Here is a 23959-nt window from a genome sequence, read left to right as displayed (position 1 = left end):
ATATCAAATCGAAGCCCTAGACGTTAGCTTTCTAATGGAACTAGAACTGCATCGTTTGGACCTCTGTAGCTCAAGTTATGACCGTTTTAGTGCGAGAGGGTCAGGCTGACAGCTTTGCAGTTCCTTCAACTTCTTGTATTCCTTCCACTTTTGCATGCTTCCTTTCCATCCTCCAAGCCATTCCTGCCATGTAATCTCTGAAATCACTTGACGCACATATCAAGGCATCGAATGGTAATAAGAGAGGATTAATATTAGCAATTTAACGGCCCAGGAAACATGTTTTTAATCATAGCACAAAATTAGGAAGGAAAACGTAAAACCATGCAAATAGTATGAATAAGTGGGTAAAGAGTTGATAAAAATCACTCAAATGAGCACAAGATAAACCATAAAATAGTGGTTTATCAACCTCCCCACACTTAAACATTAGCATGTCCTCATGCTAAGCTCAAGAGAAGCTATAAAAGTGAAGAAAAATGATAGAATGTATGAAATGCAACCTATCTATGTGAATGCAACTACATGCAAAAATGTTTCTACCTACTTGGTTAAAAGTAAATAAGTTCTCCAAGACAAAAATAATTCAGATTTCACTAATTCAAATCATACAACAAAAGACAAGTAAACTTGTAAGAAGATAGCTCATGAAAGCAGGGAACATAGAATCAAGCATTGAACCCTCACTGGTAGTGTATATCACTCTAGTCTCTCAAGTGTATAGGGTAATTTACTCTACTCTTCTCTAATCATGCTTTCTAAACTTTGTTCTTCATCTAACCAATCAACAAATATTTAGTATACCAATGCAAACATCATGAGGTCTTTTCAGGGTTGTAATGGGGCTGAGGTAAAGGTAAGGGTACATGTATGGCGAAGTGAGCTATAATATGAATCTTTGACTAACCTAAGCTCTCACCTAATATACATATACTCTATATACTATTAAATTCATGCCTAGCTACCCATAATTTCCACTTTTGTATGATTCCCATACTCATGTACCAAATTTTTGATATTTCTTTACTTTTATCACATGTGCATTGATCTTTTTATTAACTTAGCATTGGGGTAATTTTGTCCCCTTATTTATTTATTAAAATTTTTTTTTCAATCATAAAAGCAAACATAACTTATCAATGCACATGAATTTTTAATTTTTTTCTGGTTTTACATGAGTAAGTTCCCAAATTCCCAATATTCAAATAAATTAGAAACATGATACATTCCCTTATTAACCCATGTTCCCACAATTTCCCCACACTTAGTTGATGCACATTCTCTATCTTAAGCTAACCAAAGATTCAATTGGGGTGATTACTTGTTTTTCCGCTTAAGGCTAGTGATGTGGTAAAATATAGAACAAATGGGGATAAAAAGGCTCAAAGTGGCTAACAAAGGTAACTGAAAGGGTAGGCTTATTTGGGATAAGTGAGTAAAAATTTAAATAATGGCCTCAATCATATGCAAGCATGTAAATACACTAAATAGTGGACATATAGAATGGAACAAAGCAAAGATTGCAATCATAGGGAAGAAAACACACAGGAATAAAAATTTATGGTTAAATAATGTAACCATATAAATAAGCTAAAAATCTCACGGGTTGTGTGTTCTTAGCTTTTTAAACTGTGTTCCAAATACAACTTCAAACAAATTTAACAAAAAAATTTTGATTTAAATTAGTGAAATTTTTTTTTCAAAAATAGGGTCTTAGAAGAAACTCATTACTTTAACCAAGCAGTAGCTAAATGCATAAAATCAAACAAACATGCAATTAAACATGCAAATACAATAATAAACAAACAAAGAAAATAAAACAATGGTGTTGGAAAGAAGAAAATAGCTAACCCATGGAGATCGGTATCGACCTCCCTACACTTAAAGGTTGCACCGTCCTCAGTGCATGCTAAGATGTACAACTGGATGGGTGCCTCCGCAGCTAGTGCTCTTTTTGTTCCTTTTCTTGCCGGTGATTTGGGAGTAGCTTTCTCTTTTCTTTCTTGGTTGCCATCCTGAAAAGGGAATAGTAAGGGTGTTAAAACTTCAAGGGTTAGAGCAAGGAAGAGAACGGGAAAGGTGGTAATCAATGCACATTAAAGATAAATGATGTTAACACATGGTCATGACTACATGTTAAAAATCATCAGTGGAAATATAGCAAGTGCATATGATGACAATTAAATGCAAGGTGTCTATTGGCATGCTAGCAAAGGCATGAGTAGCATAGACCAAGCATTCAATATCCAAGTTAGATTACCAAGCCTTTCAAACTAATAACCTGTTTGTAATAACAATTATATTTAAATAATAATATAAAAAGGGTTTTGTGAAAAGCAAGCATTTAGAGTAATAGAATAAAAGATATTGAAAAACAGTGCACAATGCCATACGGGCGTTTTCACAAACACATAATATGCATGGTAAATAAGCTATTGAAAGTATTAGATTGAACATGCAAGCAACCCTATAAAATTAATATATAATTACCAAACAATTCTTTAACAATCCACAAGCAAATCATAAGAGATAATAATGACCCAAATAAATTTCCAACACTAATTAAAAGAAAAAAAAGGAAAGAGAAAATATGCATAATGAAAGTAATAAGAAAACATGAATAAAAGAAAAGGAATAATAATGAAGAAGTAAAGAGGGGAGAAGAAAAGAACCTTGATAATGGATGTAAAAAGAAAAGAAAAATGGAAAAGTAAAAATAGAGAAGGAAGAAGAGAGGAGAAATAAATAATAATAAGGGAAAACAAAAATAAGGATTTGGGGAAGAAAAGATAAGAGATTTTGGCTGATGGGGATAATCTGTGCGCCGCATGCGACGCAGACGTGTGGGTCACGCTTTCACGCGGTTGGTGAGATTGCTAAATGACACGGACGCGTGGGGCACGCAGTCGCGTGAGTTGATTGATGCGATTGGCGCGAGGGCAGCCTCGCGTTCGCGCAACTCTCTGTTCGAAACTCTTTTTCCCAAAATTTTAGGGTGACGCGGTCGCGTGAATGGCCTTTCTTTTAAAAATGACGCGGACGCGTGGGGCACGCGTTCGCGTGGTGTGGCTTGTGCTTCTAGCTTGGTTCCAGCCCCATTCCAGCCCAACATACTGCCATACACCTATTTACGTTGATTTTACAGGGCCACGCGTTCGCGTGGGTGACGCAGATACGTGAGGAAGCTATTTTTCAAAGGACGCGGCCGCGTCGGCATAATTGTGCCTAAGGCACACCTCCAGCCACGCTCTCTCGTGACTCTCTGTTCACTTTTCTTTTCTTCCTAATGCACTTGTGACGCGGGCGCGTCAGCGATGCTGCCGCGTCACGTGCGTGTTTTTTTTTTATGCAAAATGCAGAATGCCGTATGCAGATGCTGATGCAGATGTTATGAATAATTCTAGGTTCAATAAAATAAAATAAAACTCAAAAACAAACAAAACTAAATAAGATTGGAAATGGAACGATCATACTACGGTGGGTTGTCTCCCACCTAGCACTTTTAGTTAAAGTCCTTAAGTTGGACATTTGGTGAGCTCCTTGTCATGGTGGCTTGTGCTTGAACTCATCCTGAAACTTTCACCAATGCTTGGACTTCCAATAAGCTCTATTAATACCAAGTAGATTCCTCAAGCTTTGATGGAGTTCTTCACAAGCTTTGAGCTCCCAAATTTGATCCTCATATATTCTCGGATCCCAAATCTTGTTTCTACACCCATCTTCAAGTTGATCATCATTGTTCCAGCCGGGTGGTAAGCAATTTGAATTCTCACTGAAGCATCCAAACAACTTCCTAGACCCATTCAATTGAGCTTTACACCAACCTTTGCGTTTAAACTTAAAGCTTCCAACCATAATGAACCTTGTAGGACAATTCTTACCACTGACCATCTTCCTCTTACTCTTAATGCCACAAAGAACTCTAAGTTGACCATCTGTCTCCAGTAGCCCATATTTAAGTGGGAAAGCAAAGGTCAAGGATGAGAATTTTACCCACTTGAATGTTGTGTTGGACGGTAATGGCCTTGGGGGAGGTGTCTCTAATGAACTTGCAAACTCCACTTCCTTGTGCTCTTCTTTGACAACTTCCACCTTCTTGTAGGCTTCTTCAATTTCAACTTCTTCCTCTTGGCAGCTTTCTTCCAATTCAATCTCCTCTTCACTGCTTTCCAAGGGCATGGGAGGTTGTGCTTCTTCTTCTTGAATCTCCATCTCTTGATTGACCTCTTCCAATTCCTTAACCATGACATGCCTTGGAGGTTGTACACCCTTCTCAACATCAAATGCAACCGTCTTGGAAGGAGGCTCTATGTCTTGACTTTCCCATGGAGGATCAGCATCTCCCAGGTCTTCAACGACTTCTTCCTCATCAATAATTACTGCTTTGTCTAGTAGTTTTAATATAAAATCGTACTCATCCTTGATGATTTTCTTTCCATGACAACTCCTTTTAACTATTCTTTCATGGCAAGCTTTACGTTGGGCATCACCGTTGTCAATGGCTACATTCCATCCTCTCAGTGAAAATGGTCCTGATGCCCTGTCACAACATCGGCTAATCAGCTGTCGGTTCTCGATCATGTCGGAATAGGATCCATTGATCCTTTTGCGTTTGTCACACGCCCCACAATCGCGAGTTTGAAGCTCGTCACAGTCATCCCTTCCCAGATCCTACTCAGAATACCACAGACAAGGTTTAGACATTCCGGATCTCAGGAATGGCCACCAATAATTCTAGCCTATACCACGAAGGTTCCAATCTTAGATTATAAACCCAAGAGATACGCATTCAAGCCATTGCTAGTAGAACAGAGGTGGTTGTCAGGCACATGTTCATATGTGAGAATGATGATGAGTGTCATGGAACATCACATCCATCAAGTTGAAGAACAAATGAATATCTTGGAAAAGAAATAGACTGGAGTTGAATAGAAAAACAATAGTACTTTGTATTAATTCATGAAGAACAGCAGAGCTCCACACCTTAATCTATGGTGTGTAGAAACTCCACCGTTGAAAATACATAAGAACAAGGTCTAGGCATGGCCAAATGGCCAGCCCCAAACGTGAAAAGGTCTATCAAAGTCTAAGTAAAGGATCTAAAAATATGAAAATACAATAGCAAAAGGTCCTATTTATAGAGAACTAGTAGCCTAGGGTTTACAGAAATCAGTAATTAATGCAGAAATCTTCTTCTGGGCCCACTTGGTGTGTGCTTGGGCTGAGCATTGAAGCTTCCATGTGTAGAGACTTTTCTTGGAGTTAAACGCCAGCTTTTGTGCCAGTTTAGGCGTTTAACTCCAGCTTTTGTGCCAGTTTTGGAGTTAAACGCCAGAATTCTTGAGCTGGCTTGGAACGCCGGTTTGGGCCATCAAATTCTGAGCAAAGTATGAACTATTGTATATTTCTGAAAATCCCAGGATGTCTACTTTCCAACGCAATTGAGATCGCGCCAATTGGGCTTCTGTAGCTCCAGAAAATTCACTTTGAGTGCAGGAAGGTCAGAATCCAACAGCATCTGCAGTCCTTTTTCAGCCAGAAAATACCTGAAATTACAGAAAAACACACAAACTCATAGTAAAGTCCAGAAGAGTGATTTTTATTTAAAAACTAATAAAAATATAATAAAAACTAATTAAAATATACTAAAAACATACTAAAAACAATGCCAAAAAGCGTATAAATTATCCGCTCATCACAACACCAAACTTAAATTGTTGCTTGTCCCCAAGCAACTGGAAATCAAATAGGATAAAAAGAAGAGAATATACAATGAATTACAAAAACATCTATTAAGATCAATATTAATTAGATGAGCAGGGCTTTTAGCTTTTTGCTTCTAAACAGTTTTGGCATCTCACTTTATCCTTTGAAGTTCAGAATGATTGGCTTCTATAGGAACTCAGAATCCAGATAGTGTTATTGATTCTCCTAGTTAAGTATGTTGATTCTTGAACACGGCTACTTTATGAGTCTTGGCCGTGGCCTTAAGCACTTTGTTTTCCAGTATTACCACCGGATACATAAATGTCACAGACACATAACTGGGTGAACCTTTTCAGATTGTGACTCAGCTTTGCTAGAGTCCCCAATTAGAGTTGTCCAGAGCTCTTAAGCACACTCTTTTTGCTTTGGACCACGACTTTAACCGCTCAGTCTCAAGTTTTCACTTGACACCTTCATGCCACAAGCACATGGTTAGGGACAGCTTGGTTTAGCCATTTAGGCCAGGATTTTATTCCTGTGGGCCCTCCTTTCCACTGATGCTCAAAGCCTTGGATCCTTTTTATCACCCTTGCCTTTTGGTTTAAAGTGGTATTGGCTTTTTTTGCTTGCTTTTCTTTTTTTTTTTTTTTGCAAGCTTTTCACTGCTTTTTCTTGCTTCAAGAATCAATTTTATGATTTTTCAGATCATCAGATAACATTTCTCCTTTTCCTTTCATTCTTTCAAGAGCCAACAATTTTAACATTCATAAACAATCAAATTAAAAAATATGCACTGTTCAAGAATTCATTCAGAAAAATAATAGTATTGCCACCACATCAAGAGAATTACTGTTTTAAAATTTGAAATTCATGTACTTCTTTTTCTTTTTCAATTGAAAACATTTTTCATTTTAAGAAAGGTGATGGATTCATTTTCATAGCTTTAAGGGGCATAGACACTTAGACACTAGTGATCATGTAAAAAAGACACAAACATAAAGCACAATTTTCGAAAAACAGAAAATAAGGAACAAGGAAATTAAAGAACGGGTCCACCTTAGTGATGGCGGCTTGTTCTTCCTCTTGAAGATCTTATGGAGTGCTTGAGCTCCTCAATGTCTCTTCCTTGCCTTTGTTGCTCCTCTCTCATGGTTCTTTGATCTTCTCTAATTTCATGGAGGAGGATGGAATGCTCTTGGTGCTCCACCCTTAGTTGTCCCATGTTGGAACTTAATTCTCCTAGAGATGTGTTGATTTGCTCCCAATAGTTTTGTGGAGGAAAATGCATCCCGTGAGGCATCTAAGGGATTTCATGATGAGAAAATTCCTCATGCTCTTGTCCATGAGTGGGATCTCTTGTTTGCTCCATCCTCTTCTTAGTGATGGGCTTGTCCTCATCAATAAGGATGTCTTCCTCTATGTCAATTCCCGCTGAATTGCAGAGGTGACAAATGAGATGAGGGAAGGCTAACCTTGCCACAGTGGAGACTTGTCTGCCACCTTGTAGAGTTCTTGGGATATAACCTCATGAACTTCCACTTCCTCTCCAATCATGATGCTATGTATCATGATAGCCCGGTCTATAGTAGCTTCAGACTGGTTGCTAGTGGGAATGATTGAGCGTTGGATGAACTCCAACCATCCCTTAGCCACGGGCTTGAGGTCATGCCTTCTTAGTTGAACCGGCTTCCCTCTTGAATCTCTCTTCCATTGAGTGCCCTCTTCACAGATGTCCATGAGGACTTGGTCCAACCTTTGATCAAAGTTGACCCTTCTTGTGTATGGCTGTGCATCTCCTTGCATCATAGGCAAATTGAATGCCAACCTTACATTTTCTGGACTAAAATCTAAGTAATTCCCCCGAACCATTGTAAGCCAATTCTTGGGGTCCGGGTTCACACTTTGATCATGGTTCTTGGTGATCCATGCATTGGCATAGAACTCTTGAACCATTAAGATTCCGATTTGTTGAATGGGGTTGGTGAGAACTTCCCAACCTCTTTTCCGAATCTCATGTCGGATCTCCGGATATTCGCCCTTTTTGAGCTTAAAAGGGACCTCGGGGATCACTTTTTTCATGGCCACAACTTCATAGAAGTGGTCTTGATGCACCCTTGAGAGGAATCTCTCCATCTCCCATGTCTCGGAGGTGGAAGCTTTTGCCTTCCCTTTCCTCTTTCTAGAGATTTCTCCGGCCTTTGGTGCTATAAATGGTTATGGAAAAACAAAAAGCTTTAGCTTTTACCACACCAAACTTAGAAGGTTGCTCATCCTCGAGCAAAAGAAGAGAGAAGAGAGTAGAAGAAGAAGAAATAGAAGAGATGGAGTGGGCTTTGTGTTTCGGCCAAGGGGGAGAAGTGGTGTTTAGGTTGTGTGAAAATGAAGGAGTGAAGATGGGTTTATATAGGAGTGAGGGGGGTGTCTATGGTTCGGCCACCATGGGTGGGTTTAGGAGGGAAAGTGGTTTGAATTTGGATGGTGAGGTAGGTGGGGTTTTATGAAGGATGGATGTGAGTGGTGAAGAGAATGGTGGGATTTGATAGGTGAGGGGTTTTTGGGGAAGAGGTATTGAGGTGATTGGTGAATGGGTGAAGAAGAGAGATAGTGGTGGGGTAGGTGGGGATCCTGTGGGGTCCACAGATCCTGAGGTGTCAAGGATTTCTCATCCCTACACCAAGTGGCATGTAAAACGCCTCTTTCTGCCAATCCTGGCGTTAAATGCCAGGCTGCTGCCTATTTCTGGCGTTTAACGCCAGCTTCTTGCCCATTCCTGGCGTTAAATGCCAGTCTGGTGCCCTTTTCTGGTGTTAAACGCCCAGAATGGTGCCAGACTGGGCATTTAACGCCCATTCTGCTACCTTTACTGGCGTTTAAACGCCAGTAACTATCTCCTCCAGGGTGTTCTATTTTTAATTCTGTTTTTCACTTTGTTTTTGCTTTTTCAATTATTTTTGTGACTTTACATGATCATCAACCTACAGAAAACATAAAATAACAAAAGAAAATAGATAATTAAAGATTGGGTTGCCTCCCAACAAGCACTTTTTTAATGTCAATAGCTTGACAGTGGGCTCTCATGGAGCCTCACAGATGTTCAGAGCAATGTTGGAACCTCCCAACACCAAACTTAGAGTTTGAATGTGGGGGTTCAACACCAAAATTAGAGTTTGGTTGTGGCCTCCCAACACCAAACTTAGAGTTTGACTATGGGGGCTCTATTTGACTCTGTATTGAGAGAAGCTCTTCATGCTTCCTCTCCATGGTTACAGAGGGATATCCTTGAGCTTTAAACACAAGGGAGTCTTCATTCACTTGAATGATCAATTCTCCTTTGTCAACATCAATCATAGCTTTTGCTATGGCTAGGAAGGGTCTGCCAAGGATGATGGATTCATCCATACACTTTCCAGTCTCTAGGATTATGAAGTCAGCAGGGATGTAGTGGCCTTCAACCTTTACCAAGACATCCTCTACAAGTCCATAAGCCTATTTCTTTGAATTGTCTACCATCTCCAGTGAGATTCTTGCAGCTTGTACCTCAATGATCCCTAGCTTCTCCATTACAGAGAGAGGCATGAGGTTTATGCTTGACCCTAGGTCACACAGAGCCTTTTCAAAGGTCATGGTGCCTATGGTACAAGGGATTGAGAACTTTCCAGGGTCCTGTCTCTTTTGAGGTAATCTCTGCCTAGTCAAGTCATCCAGTTCTTTGATGAGCAATGGAGGTTCATCCTCCCAAGTCTCATTACCAGACAACTTGGCATTTAGCTTCATGATTGCTCCAAGGTACTTAGCAACTTGTTCTTCAGTGACATCTTCATCCTCTTCAGAGGAAGAATACTCATCAGAGCTTATGAAAGGCAAAAGTAAATTCAATGGAATCTCTATGGTCTCAGAATGAGTCTCAGATTCCCATGGTTCCTCATTAGGGAACTCCTTGAAGGTCAGTGGACGTCCATTAAGGTCTTCCTTAGTGGAGATCACTGCCTCTTCCTCCTCTCCAGGTTTGGCCATGTGAGATGTGGTTATAGCCTTGCACTCTCTTTTTGGATTCTCTTCTGTATTGCTAGGGAGAGTGCTAGGAGGGAGTTCAGTAATTTTCTTACTCACCTGACCCAATTGTGCCTCCAAATTTCTAATAGAGGACCTTGTTTCAGTCATGAAACTTTGAGTGGTTTTGATTAGATCAGAGACAATGGTTGTTAAGTCAGAGTGGCTCTGCTTAGAATTCTCTGTCTGTTGCTGAGAAGATGATGGAAAAGGCTTGCTATTGCTAAACCTGTTTCTTCCACCATTATTGTTGTTGAAACCTTGTTGAGGTCTCTGTTGATCCTTCCATGAGAGATTTGGATGGTTTCTCCATGAAGGATTATAGGTGTTTCCATAGGTTTCTCCCATGTAATTCACCTCTTCCATTGCTGGGTTCTCAGGATCATAAGCTTCTTCTTCAGAGGAAGCTTCCTTAGTACTGCCTGTTGCTGCTTGCATTCCAGACAGACTCTGAGAAATCATATTGACTTGTTGGGTCAATATTTTATTCTGAGCCAATATGGCATTCAGAGTATCAATTTTAATAACCCCTTTCTTCTGAGCTGTCCCATTATTCATAGGATTCCTTTCAGAAGTATACATGAATTGATTATTTGCAACCATTTCAATGAGTTCCTGAGCTTCTACAGGCGTCTTCTTCAGATGAAGAGATCCTCCAGCAGAGCTATCCAATAACATCTTGAATAGTTCAGATAGACCATCATAGAAAATACCTATGATGCTCCATTCTGAAAGCATGTCAGAAGGGCATCTTCTGATTAATTGCTTGTATCTTTCTCAAGCTTCATAGAGGGATTCTCCTTCCTTTTGTCTGAAGGTTTGGACTTCCACTCTAAGCTTGCTCAATTTTTGAGGTGGGAAGAACTTTGCCAAGAAGGCATTAACTAGCTTTTCCCAAGAGTTCAGGCTTTCTTTAGGTTGTGAATCCAACCATGTCCTAGCTTTGTCTCTTACAGCAAAAGGAAAAAGCATAAGTCTGTAGACTTCAGGGTCAACCCCATTGGTCTTAACAGTGTCACAGATTTGCAATAATTCAACTAAGAACTGATGAGGATCTTCCAATGGAAGTCCATGAAGCTTGCAATTCTGTTGCATTAGAGAAAATAATTGAGGCTTAAGCTCCAATGGAAGGGATTGAGATGCTTCTCCCATAGAAGTTGGGAGTAGGTGCAGTAAAGTCACCAAGCACCTTCCTTGCATTGTTGGCATTATTGTTTTCGGCTGACATGGTTTCTTCTTCCTTGAAGAGCTCTGTTAGGCCCTCTAGAGAGAGTTGTGTTTTAGTTTCTCTTAGCTTTCTCTTCAAGGTCCTTTCAGGTTCAGGATCAGCTTCAACAAGTATGCCTTTATCTTTGCTCCTGCTCATATGAAAGAGAAAAGAACAAGAAAGTAGGGAATCCTCTATGTCACAGTATAGAGATTCCTTTAGGTGTCAGAGGAAAAGAAGAATAGAAGGAGGAGGTGGAGAAGAGATTTTGAACATATAAAGAAGGAGGGAGATCGAATTGTACCTTGAGGAGGAGTGTTAGTCCTTTAAATAGAAGGATGTGAGAAGAGGGGAAGAATTTTCGAAAATAAATTAAAAAGATTTTGAAATCATTAAAAGAATTTTGAAAAATTGATTGATGATTTTCGAAAACTAGGAGTGGGAAAGAAATTAAGTGATTTTTGAAAAAGATTTTGAAATTAGAAATCAAAAGGATATGATTGAAAATTAATTTTGAAAAAGATGTGATTGAAAAGATATGATTGAGAAGATATGATTGAAAATCAAATTAAAAAAAAAGTTTTAAAATTAATGTTGATTACTTGACTAACAAGAAATTAAAAGATATGATTCTAAAATTAAAATTTGATCCTTTCTTAATAGGCCAGTAACAACTTGAAAATTTTGAAGTAAATCTTTAATTGAAGCAAGGATTTTTGAAAATAGTAAAAATAAATATAAAATGGAAAGAAATTGAGTTTGAAAGAGATATGATTGAAAAGATATGATTTGAAAAAGATTTGATTTTGAAAAATTATGAAAACTTGAAAAAAAATGTGAATTAAAAACAAAATCTTCCCTCTAGTGTCATCCTGGAGTTAAACGCCCAGAATGGCATCCATTATGGCGTTTAACGCCCAAAATGCTACCTTTTTGGGCGTTAAACGCCCAGGCAGGTACCCTGGCTGGCGTTTAAACGCCAGTTTTCCTTCTTCACTGGGCGTTTTGAACGCCCAGCTTTTTCTGTTTTATTCCTCTGCTGAATGTTCTGAATCTTCAATTCTCTGTATTATTGACTTGAAAAGATATAGTTTTGAGAATTTTTTTGAATTTTTCAATGACGAGAAACAATCAAAATACAACTAATCTTAGGAAATTCAAATCAAACAAACAATGCATGCATGACACCAAACTTAAAAATTTTCATATAAGAGACACTGACAAATTGAGAATGCATATGAGAAACAACAAAACACACAAAATAAGAGAATTTAAAGATCAGAGCAATGAAATCATCAAGAACAACTTGAAGATTAATGAAGAACATAATGCATGTAATTTTCGAAAAATGCAAGAAGAATAAAAACGTGCAATTGACACCAAACTTAAAAATTGATACTAGACTCAAACAAGAAACATAAAATATTTTTGATTTTTATGGTTTTATAAATTTTTTTTGTGATATTCGAAACTTATATGGAAAAGAAAATAAAGATAATCAAAACTTTTATTAAGAATTCCAGGAATCATGCAATGTTAGTCTAAAGCTTCAGTCTAAAAAGATTAGACATGTTTGGCCAAGCTTCAGCAGGACATTATATTCAACAGCTAAATTGATGGGAATCAATCAGCTTTTGTGATGATAAGAACATCACCTTGAAACTCTAGAATTCATTCTTAAAAATTCTGAAAAGTACCTAATCTAAGCAACAAGATGAACCGTCAGTTGTCCAAACTCGAACAATCCCCGACAACGGCGCCAAAAAATTCGTGCACGAAATTGTGATCATCAACAATGGCGCCAAAGACTTGGAGCTCTCAAACGTGAATCACACTTTGTCACAATTCCACACAACTAACCAGCAAGTGCACTGGGTCGTCCAAGTAATAAACCTTACCTGAGTAAGGGTCGATCCCACAGAGATTGTTGGCTTGACGCAAGCTATGGTCATCTCGTAAATCTCAGTCAGGCGGATTCAAATGGTTATGGAGTTTAAGGTGATGAAAATAAACATAAAATAAAGATAGAGATACTTATGTAATTCATTGGTGGATTTCAGATAAGCGTATGAAGATGCTTTGTTCCCCTTGAACCTCTGCTTTCCTATTACCTTCTTCCAATCATTCATACTCCTTTTCATGGCAAGCTTTATGTTGGGCATCACCGTTGTCAATGGCTACATCCCATCCTCTCAGTGAAAATGGTCCTGATGCTCTGTCACAACATCGGCTAATCAGCTGTCGGTTCTCGATCATGTCGAAATAGGATCCATTGATCCTTTTGCGTCTGTCACACGCCCCACAATCGCGAGTTTGAAGCTCGTCACAGTTATCCCTTCCCACATCCTACTCAGAATACCACAGACAAGGTTTAGACGTTCCGGATCTCAGGAATGGCCGCCAATAATTCTAGCCTATACCACGAAGGTTCCAATCTTAGATTAGAAACCCAAGAGATACGCATTCAAGCCATTGCTAGTAGAACAGAGGTGGTTGTCAGGCACATGTTCATAGGTGAGAATGATGATGAGTGTCACGGATCATCACATCCATCAAGTTGAAGAACGAATGAATATCTTGGAAAAGAAATAGACTTGAGTTGAATAGAAAAACAATAGTACTTTGTGTTAATTCATGAAGAACAGCAGAGCTCCGCACCTTAATCTATGGTGTGTAGAAACTCCACCGTTGAAAATACATAAGAACAAGGTCTAGGCATGGCCGAATGGCCAGCCCCAAATGTGAAAAGGTCTATCAAAGTCTGAGTAAAGGATCTAAAAATATGAAAATACAATAGTAAAAGGTCCTATTTATAGAGAACTAGTAGCCTAAGGTTTACAGAAATCAGTAATTAATGCAGAAATCTTCTTCCGGGCCCACTTGGTGAGTGCTTGGGCTGAGCATTGAAGCTTCCATGTGTAGAGACTTTTCTTGGAGTTAAACGCCAGCTTTTGTGCCAGTTTGGGCGTTTAACTCCAGCTTTTGTGCCAGTTTTGGAGTTAAACGCCAGAATTCTTGAGCTGACTTGAAACGCCAGTTTGGGCCATCAAATCTTGGGCAAAGTATAAACTATTATATATTGCTGGAAAGCCCAGGATGTCTACTTTTTAACGCAATTGAGATCGCGCCAATTGGGCTTCTGTAGCTCCAGAAAATCCAACAGCATCTGCAGTCCTTTTTCAGCCTCTGAATCAGATTTTTGCTCAGGTCCCTCAATTTCAGCCAGAAAATACCTAAAATTACAGAAAAACATACAAACTCATAGTAAAGTCCAGAAGAGTTATTTTTATTTAAAAACTAATAAAAATATAATAAAAACTAATTAAAATATACTAAAAACATACTAAAAATAATGCCAAAAAGTGTATAAATTATCCGCTCATCACTGTCTCTTAATTGAAATCTCTAAATTGGTTAACTTCTGCGACGCACCAGTGTACAACCTCTAAGGCATGTCATGGTTGAAGACTTGGAGGAGGTTGATCAGGAGATGGATTCAATAATCAATGAATTTCTATCCACGGTTGAATCCTCTCCCATTGAACTTGAAGACGAGGTTAATGTTGAAGAAGCTTGTCAAGAGGTGGAGATCATCAAGGAAGAGCATAAGGGAGTGGAGCTTGCAAGACCACTAAAAACACCTCTCTCCAAGCCATTTCCATCCAACACAACATTCAAGTGGGTCAACTCCTTATCCTTGAACTTTACCTTCCCACTTGAACATGGTCTGCTGATCTGTGGAAAACAATCCATCACAAAACTCATCGGCAAGTGTGATGAGATATTTTGATGAGAAACGAATCTCTCCCAAAACACCCAAAACTAGCCAGCAAGTGTACCGGGTCGTATCAAGTAATAAAAACTCACGGGAGTGAGGTCGATCCCACAGGGATTGAAGGATTGAGCAATTTTAGCTTAGTGGTTGATTTAGTCAAGCGAATCAAGTGTTGGTTGGGTGATTTGTGATTTGCAGAATGTAAATTGCATGAAATCAAAGAGAGCGGGAAAGTAAATTGCTGAAACTTAAAGAACAAGAAATTAAATAACAGAAACTTAAAGTGCAAGAAATGTAAATTGCAGAATCTTAAAGTGCAAGAAATGTAAATTGCTTGAAATGTAAAGGGGATTGGGATGTGGATTTGCAGAATTTAAACACAGAAAAGTTGAATTGCATTAAACAGAAGAGGAAAAGGGGATTGGGATTGAACCGGATCTTGAAGCAGTGAAGTAGATGAAGAGAAAAAGTAATAAACAGGGAATTGAAATGAGAAATTCAGATCTCAGGACCCAGAGACTAGAAAACCAAGTCTAGATCTCAATGCCTTCCTAGATCCAACAAGAACAATAGCAAGGAAATTGTAAATTGCAAAGAAAAGAGATGAAGATCAAGTAACCGGAAATGAAATTCAATTAACAGTAAAGTAAAGAAACAGAGAGATCCAAGATTGAGATTGAAACAGAATTTCTTCAATTCTCAAATCCAAGATCCAAGACAAAAGTAAAATGAAATTGCAAGTAAGAGGAAACAAAGAAATTCAAGTTCACTCAGTAACAAAAGCTTCCCAAAAACTATTCTGAAAATTCCAAAAGGAAAGCTCTAAAGGAAAACTCTCCAGAAAAGCTCCCTTATAACTTGAATTCTATTCTATTTATACACTTTCCAAAAATGATCTTCAAGCCTTGAGTTGGGCCTTTGTTCTTGGTGGAATTGGGTTGAAAGAGGCCTTGGTTGATTGCTCTTTGAAGATTGAAGAAGAACCGAAGTGAACCAATTGAACCGGAAATGGAGTTAGCCAACGTTGGTCTTCAACGTTAGGGTCAAAGTTAGGGGTCTAACTTTGACCCTAACTTTTCATATCAGCAAACCACATCCTTCTGGTATGGACGTTGGCGCCAACGTTAGGGGTCTAACTTTGACCCTAACGTTGGCAATGCTTGGTGTGAGTGGCGCCAACGTTAGCCTCCAAGTTAGGGGTCTAACGTTGGCGCAAACGTTGGCCTTCCCCCTTTGTGATTTAAGTGCCAACGTTAGCCTCCAAGTTAGGGGGCTAACGTTGGCGCAAACGTTGGTAGCCCAGGGAGAAACTCTCAAGTTCCAACGTTAGCCTCCAAGTTAGGGGGCTAACGTTGGAGCTAACGTTGGCTACTTCCAAAGAGTGATTCACATGCCCAACGTTAGCCTCCAAGTTAGGGGGCTAACGTTGGGGCTAACTTCATGCAACCCGGTTCAATTTTCACTTATTCCATTGTCCTCTCTTCACTCCTAGCCATTCCTCTTTGCTTCAACCTTTCTCCAAGCCTTCTTCACCTATCATTGATCAACCAAACTAATCAAAGTTTTGCTCAAAATCATGAGGTATTCAATCTTCCACAATATGCAACAATTATAGCTTAAAACCTCATGAAATGGCATGAATTCACATATGGTTGGTTCAATCAAGGGAAACATGAAATTCTACTCAATTAGCTTGCTTGTAGCTTAAGAAAGTGCATAATTCTAATGAAAACAAAAGAAAAAGACTAGCTAAAATGGGCTAAGATGACTTGTCATCACAACACCAAACTTAAAGCTTGCTTGTCCCCAAGCAAGAAATGAATTTATTAAGAAGAAAGAATGAAATGGAAGAGGAAGTTCATGCTAGCAAAGTGTTATTGATAGTTCATGGGGTTTTATGTGGATATGCAGATGCTCACTTCTTATTGACTCCTAGGCTTAGAAAGTCTCCTTCAAGCTTCAAGTGACATACTGCTATGACCTCTCATTATTCCTTTATCCTTGGCTTTTACTTTATTCTCAAGCTTTATTTGAGTGTCATGTGTAGCAAGTTCATTTTCTTTTCTTTCTACTTGACACATTATTCACTATAGACACTTGGCTCACATTCCTTCTTAAAACATTGATGCCCAGCACCTCTTTGGGCTACTAAATGCTTTGTAGTTAGGTTGCTCTTGATAGTGGATTTTCAGCTGATGATCCCGGGTTAGTTAACCCAAGTCATCAAGTGTTGAGGCACTCCTAAGAGCTTACTAATCCAAGCAGATCCTAGTACAAAAACATCACAGGCATATATTTCAGAGTTCAAGCTATTGGTGTCCAGCTTTGTTTCTTTTTGTTTTTCTTTTGTTTTGCCACCTTTTAGCTTTCTTTGTTCTTTCTTTCTTTTTTTGTTTTTCTTTCTAACCAAGGAATTCTATTCAATTGAGATTCATAGACAATAGGCCACTCTCTACTTAGAAGGAGATATCTTAGCTTTTTATTCACTAAAAGTGAGTTATAATTCAATCACACACACACCACCACTTACTTTTATTCCACTTCTAACTAACAGAGACCATTTCTCTTCACATTCAAACTGTTCTTTTATTAAATTTAAAGATGCAGGGGACAACACATACTTCTTGTTAAGTGAAAATGAACACACAAGCCAACACATGAACTAGCTTACTTATTTTGAAATAACCAACACAATGCAAAGACTTTTAAATGACTACAAAAAAAAATGCAAAAACAGATTGGAACAGATAGAATGCATGTTGTGATGATCAAGGAGCAAATCCACCTTTTATTTGTCATGCCTTTTCTTTCTCCTTTCATATACTTGGCTGCTAGTATTCCCACCATCTTTGTTTGGTGGTTCTTGATCTTGCCAAAAGCCAGCCTTGTTCATAGCCTCCTCCACTCTATCTTCAAGTCTCATAGCCCTGTTCACTTCCATCTCACTTCTCATTTTGAAAAATTCATCAAAAGTTAGGAATGCCGGATCCATGTGATGCAAATGTTCTCCAATATAGTTTAGTTTGATTTGGCTATTGACATTGTAATCGGCTTGCACTTCATACCTTGCTTCTTGGAGTGTTGTGAACTCCTTGAAGGCCTTCAAACTTTCAGCTTGCATTTGTTCCAACTTCCCAAAAGATTCATGAGATTGAAAGGCATGTTCTTCTTGCATCGCAAGAAATCTTGACTCGAATTCATTTTGTTTGTTGATTATTCTCAGCTCTCTTTCTTCTTGTGCTTGTTGGTTTTGCATGTACAGAGAATGATATTCCTCTTGCCTTGCTTGGATTCTTGTGTATTGCTGAGATAACCTCCCTATTGCTTCTTGCATTTGAGTCATGTCCATATTGCCTTGTGAGAAAAAGTGTGGCTGTTCCTCCTCCTCTTGTGGCTCTTCTTCCATGTGGGGCTCATCTTCTTCCATTTGCTCTTCTCTTTCCCTTCCTCCATGTGGCCTTCGGCCTTGGTGTGCTTCAAGGGGCATCATCATTCGTTCAATAGTTATGGGCATGCCTTGGCTTAGCCACATTGGATTCTCCTCTTCCAATGGAACTTTGGCCTTTGCACACAACTTCCAAATGGTGCTTGGATAGTACAACCAAGATCCGGCCGAATTTTTTTCAGCTATCTTTAGGATGTCTCTTGCAAGGATCTCATGAACTCTTATCTCTCCACCCACCATGATACAATGCAGCATTAAGGCTCTCTCCCTGTTAACTTCTGAGGTGTTCACTGTCCCCAGAATTGACCTTTTCATCAACTCATACCATCCTTTTGCCTCCGGAATGAGGTTACATCTCTTCAAGAACTTGTATCTGTTCTTGTCATCTCCCTCCCATCTTGAGTTCTCAAAACAAATGTCTCTTGCAATCTCTTCATAATTTTGATCCTCAGTCAATCTTTGTTGGTATCCCGGTTCATCAAAGCGCACTGACTTTAGTTTCAAAACTTTCTTGATTGCATCTGGGCCAAAGTCTACTTCCACCCCACGCACATAGCTCTTGTACGTTGGGGGTCCACGCATGTCAATCCTTGGGGCATTTGCATAAAACTCTCTTATAATATTGGTATTAATTCGAGAGATTGGTGATGTAAGTTCTTCCCATCTTCTCTTCCGGATTTTGTTCTTTATTTCTTGACACCCATCATCCGGCAACATGAATGGAATCTCAGGATAAATTTTTTTCTCGTTCATCCATTGAATTTGCATTTGATGAGACCAAGACTTGAACTTCCATTGGTCATACTCATGTGTTTCTTCCTCTACTATTGGATCTTTTCCTTTTCGTCGTTTGGTTCTTGAGGAGGATGCCATAATCACTTGGTTGGTTGAGAGGGAATGTGGGGAGTGTTGGAGAGTTTTGATGTGTGGTTGGAGGAAAAAGAGATTCGGACCGAACTTGCTAGGGAATTATGAAGAGAAGATTGAGTGTTTGGAGTTTAAAGTAAAAGAAAAAGTTGCACAAGACTTGTAATGTTGAGGAGTGATTCGGTCATGTGCATGGCTTGAAGGTGGTATGCTTTTATATGAGAAATAGAGGGCTAGGATGCAATTAAGCACCATGGGGATCAAGGGTGTGCATGTATGGATGAATGAAGACAAAATTTGCTCCTTCCCTAGCCTTTGCCGTGATCATTTTCAATGAGGGGCAGATTTCTTCCTTGAAGCATGTGATATGATTTTGTCCTTATGCTAAGCTTTCTTTTGTCTTGTCCTTCTTTTCATTGAAGATTCTTTGACCTCCTAGTCATCACAACAAGACACATGCATTAGTCTTATCCCACCGTAGCAATATTATTCTTTTTAGTAAAAATATGTGAACTATCAATTCTTATCTCATGTGAGCCGTGACACTTCCTATGGGGGACACCAAACTTGATGTTTGGTAATATATAAAGAAAATGAGTTTATTCCTCCAATAAGTGAAGTTTAAATGTTCATAAGAATTGTTTTCCTCATACTTTCTTTTTCTCTTTTTTTTTTTTTTTTCATGAAGGATTAATTGTATCCTGGTGCATCAAGGTTTGATGAACACCAAACTTGCTTCTTGTCAAAGGGTTCATTACAATTAATACCTTCATCAAAAGAAAATTCTATTTATAAGGTTTTGAAAAATGACAAATGTATGATTATTGATGCATGAATTTCAGATTCTCATGAAGCTATGTGGACACCAAACTTAGTGTTCGGCTATATGCTCTATCAAGACATTTTAAGCATGTGAAACAAAATCCTTTATGATATTGGTTAAGTGTGCTTGAAGACACACCAAACTTAGCATATGTTTCAAAACAGTGCATGCAATAAATGGATACGTTCATGAAAAGAGAAAATAATTCATGCATCAAGTGATCATAATTTATTGAATGTAAAATGACAAGAATCTTAAAGCATGGGTTGCCTCCCATGGAGCGCTCTTTTATTGTCACTAGCTTGACATTGAAGCTTTCTTTTATGGCGGTTGATGACTGTAGTGCCTCAACTTGTCCCCTCTGATCGTGAGCTTCTTCTTTGTTCCTTGGTGCTCTATCTCAGCATGTTCTAGTGATAATATTTTGCTCACAGTATAGTAATCGTTAGTATGTTGGTCTGTTCCCAGCTGTTGATAGACTAACTGCACTTTGTCACCTTTGGAGAGCCCTTCTGTTGGAAATTTTTTGTTCTTCCACCTCTTCTTGATTCTGTTTTTGTTTTTCTTCCTTCCTTTTGTTAATTGTTCTTTGAAAACAGGCTCCCTTCTGAAATTTCTTTTCTCAGTTGCCAATACTACAATGTTCCCTTGAGCTTCTTCATTACTTTGCACAGTCTCTTTCTCTTTTTGGCCTGCTGTATCATCTATCTCTTGCTTGGGAGGGCAGTTGTTGTTTGTCTTGTTGATTTCCTCCCTCCACTGCAGATTTTCCTTGTCTGTTTCTGTACCATCTTTCTTTTCATTACTGTTCTGTGTTTCTGGTAGTACACTCAGAGTGATACTTTCATTATGCATCCTGAGGGTTAATTCTCCTTGCTCTATGTCTATGATGGCCCTAGCAGTGGCTAGGAACGGTCTTCCCAGTATAATGGAGTCGCCCTCATCCTGATTCGAATCCAGGATCACAAAATCTGCAGGGAAGATGAATCTATCTACCTTGACTAGAAGGTTCTCAATTATACCACTGGGGCATATCACTGATTTGTCCACCAATTCTAGAGACATCTGTACTGGTTTTACCTCTTTTATGCCTAACTTTTTCACTAGAGAGGCAGGCATCAGATTGATACTAGCTCCCAAGTCACACATCGCCTTCTTGATAGTCATACTGCCAATGGCGCAGGGTAGAAAGAAACTCCCAGGGTCCTCAAGTTTGGGAGGAAGTCCCTTCTGGATTAGTGTTCTGCATTCCTCAGTGAGCAGTACAGTTTCATTAACTTGCCAACTCCTCTTCTTGTTGATAAGTTCCTTCAAGAACTTTGCGTACAGGGGCATTTGCTCAAGTGCTTCAGTTAAGGGAATATTGATCTCTAACTTCTTGAAGATTTCAAGAAATTTTGGGAATTGTTGGTCCTTAGTTTCCTTGTTAAACCTTTGAGGATATGGCAAGGGAGGAGTGAAGTTATTTCCCTGCCTTTGGTCCTCAGTTGGCCCTTCAATTACTTCCTTTCCCTTTCTTGATTTTTGTGGCTGATCTTCTTTTTCTTGAACTTGATTCTGAGTTGGCTTGCTTGCTGCCTCCTTCTTGTCATTGACTTTCTCTTCTTCAGTTTGTTTCTTGTCACTTTCCTTTGGCTTCTTGGTTGCTTCTTCATTTTTCACCAAGACTCTTCCACTCCTCAGTTGTATTGCCTTGCATTCTTCCTTAGGATTTGGGATTGTGTCACTTGGCAGTGAGCTTGAAGATTTCTCAACAGAAATCTGTTTGGAGATTTGCCCAATTTGCCTCTCTAGGCTCTTCATGGAGGCTTCATGGTTCTTGGTTGTCATTTCTTGGTGTTTCCACATTTTGTCTATCAAGGTTTCCAAGTTGGTGAGTCTTTGAGATTCAGGTGATGCTTGTGGTGGGTTGTGAGATATGGATGGTGGATGGTAAGCATTTTGGTTGGTGGGTTGGTTATTAGATTGGTAGTGGTTGGGGTTGGGGTAATTGTTTTGAGGTTTTCTGTAGGGGTTTTGGTTAGTTTGCTGCTGGTTGTGGTTTTGGTTGTTTCTTAAAGTGTTTTGGTTTGAGTTTCTCTGCCATGGTTGTTGATTTTGGTTGTGATTGTCTCCCCACCTAAGGTTTGGGTGGTTCTTCCAAGAAGGGTTGTAAGTGTCACCATATACTTCATTTGGCCCAGAATTTTGGTTGTGCATGTACTGGACTTGTTCTTGCTGTTGCTCCTCTTGAGTCTCTTCACTCTGTCCCCATGTGGTTGATGGTTGGCTAGTGTTGACTGCTGCAACTTGGAGACTGTCAATCCTCTTAGCCATTTGCTCAAATTGTTGTTGAAATTGCTGTTGCATCATCTTGTTTTGAGCTAGGATTGAGTCCACACCGTCTAGTTCCATTACTCCTCTTCTTTGTGATGGTTGGCGGCTTCTTTGATGAGCAAAGAAATATTGATTGTTGGCCACCATGTCCACAAGATTCTGAGCTTCCTCAGCAGTTTTCATTAGTTGTAGTGAACCTCCAGCAGAATGATCTAATGCTTCCTGAGATTTCAATGTCAGGCCTTCATAGAAATTTTGCAGCACGTCCCATTCATTGAACATCTCTGGAGGACACTTTCTGATTAAGGCTTTGTACCTCTCCCATGCTTCATACAAGGATTCAGCATCTAATTGTGTGAATGTCTGCACCTCAGTTTTCAGCCTGATGACTCTCTGGGGTGGATAGAATTTGGCTAGAAATTTAGTCACCAAGTCATCCCAACTAGTGATACTTGCTTGGGAAAAAATTTCAAGCCATTGTGCAGCCTTATCCCTTAATGAGAACGGGAACAGCAGAAGCTTGTAAGTTTCAGGATTCACACCATTGGATTTGACAGTGTCACAGATCCTCAAGAAGGTAGATAGATGTTGATTTGGATCCTCCAATGGTCCTCCTCCAAATGAGCAGTTGTTTTGGACCAATGTGATGAGTTGTGGCTTCAGTTCAAAGTTATTTGCATTGACATTAGGGGTGAGAATGCTGCTTCCACAATGTCTAGCATTTGCAAAAGTATAGGAAGCCAATACTCTCCTCTGTTGTGGTGGATTATTGACTCCTTCTCCTGGATTAGATGTATCTCCTTCCATCTCGTGGTATTCTTCCTCAGATTCTTCTTCTCCAACAATACTTTTCCCTCTTTCGGCTCTTCTTAACCTCCTGAGAGTTCTTTCGTCTTGTTCATGAAAATTGGGTATGGCTCTTTGTGTACCTGACATACAAGCAGAACATAAGAGCACACAAACCAGTGATACTTCAATCTACTGCTAGAATGAAGTTTTAGTTAGCTTAAGCAAAAATTCAAACAGTTAGTGGGTTAATCAAAGGTTAAAGAAAGATAAAGAAAAAGTGCTCGATCTAGATCACCACCTCACTTAATCATTGTCAATCTAATCAATCCCCGGCAACGGCGCCAAAAACTTGATGAGATATTTTGATGAGAAACGAATCTCTCCCAAAACACCCAAAACTAGCCGGCAAGTGTACCGGGTCGTATCAAGTAATAAAAACTCACGGGAGTGAGGTCGATCCCACAGGGATTGAAGGATTGAGCAATTTTAGCTTAGTGGTTGATTTAGTCAAGCGAATCAAGTGTTGGTTGGGTGATTTGTGATTTGCAGAATGTAAATTGCATGAAATCAAAGAGAGCGGGAAAGTAAATTGCTGAAACTTAAAGAACAAGAAATTAAATAACAGAAACTTAAAGTGCAAGAAATGTAAATTGCAGAATCTTAAAGTGCAAGAAATGTAAATTGCTTGAAATGTAAAGGGGATTGGGATGTGGATTTGCAGAATTTAAACACAGAAAAGTTGAATTGCATTAAACAGAAGAGGAAAAGGGGATTGGGATTGAACCGGATCTTGAAGCAGTGAAGTAGATGAAGAGAAAAAGTAATAAACAGGGAATTGAAATGAGAAATTCAGATCTCAGGACCCAGAGACTAGAAAACCAAGTCTAGATCTCAATGCCTTCCTAGATCCAACAAGAACAATAGCAAGGAAATTGTAAATTGCAAAGAAAAGAGATGAAGATCAAGTAACCGGAAATGAAA

At 39.1% G+C, this 23959-nt stretch overlaps 1 non-coding gene across 1 annotated transcript; it reads left to right on the top strand.

The window, feature by feature from the left end:
• Window positions 1-10488: 10488 nt before the first annotated feature.
• LOC148564228 (small nucleolar RNA R71) lies at window positions 10489-10596 on the top strand. Its single transcript, XR_015885171.1, has one exon. It is a non-coding gene; the product is annotated as a small nucleolar RNA R71 (small nucleolar RNA).
• Window positions 10597-23959: the final 13363 nt, after the last annotated feature.

This window comes from Arachis ipaensis, chromosome B5 (assembly GCF_059453495.1).
Source record: "Arachis ipaensis isolate K30076 ecotype BB chromosome B5, ASM5945349v1, whole genome shotgun sequence".
Lineage (NCBI taxonomy): Eukaryota > Viridiplantae > Streptophyta > Magnoliopsida > Fabales > Fabaceae > Arachis > Arachis ipaensis.
The sequence above is the reverse complement of the archived record's forward strand: the minus strand, read 5'-3'. Positions and strand labels throughout refer to the sequence as shown.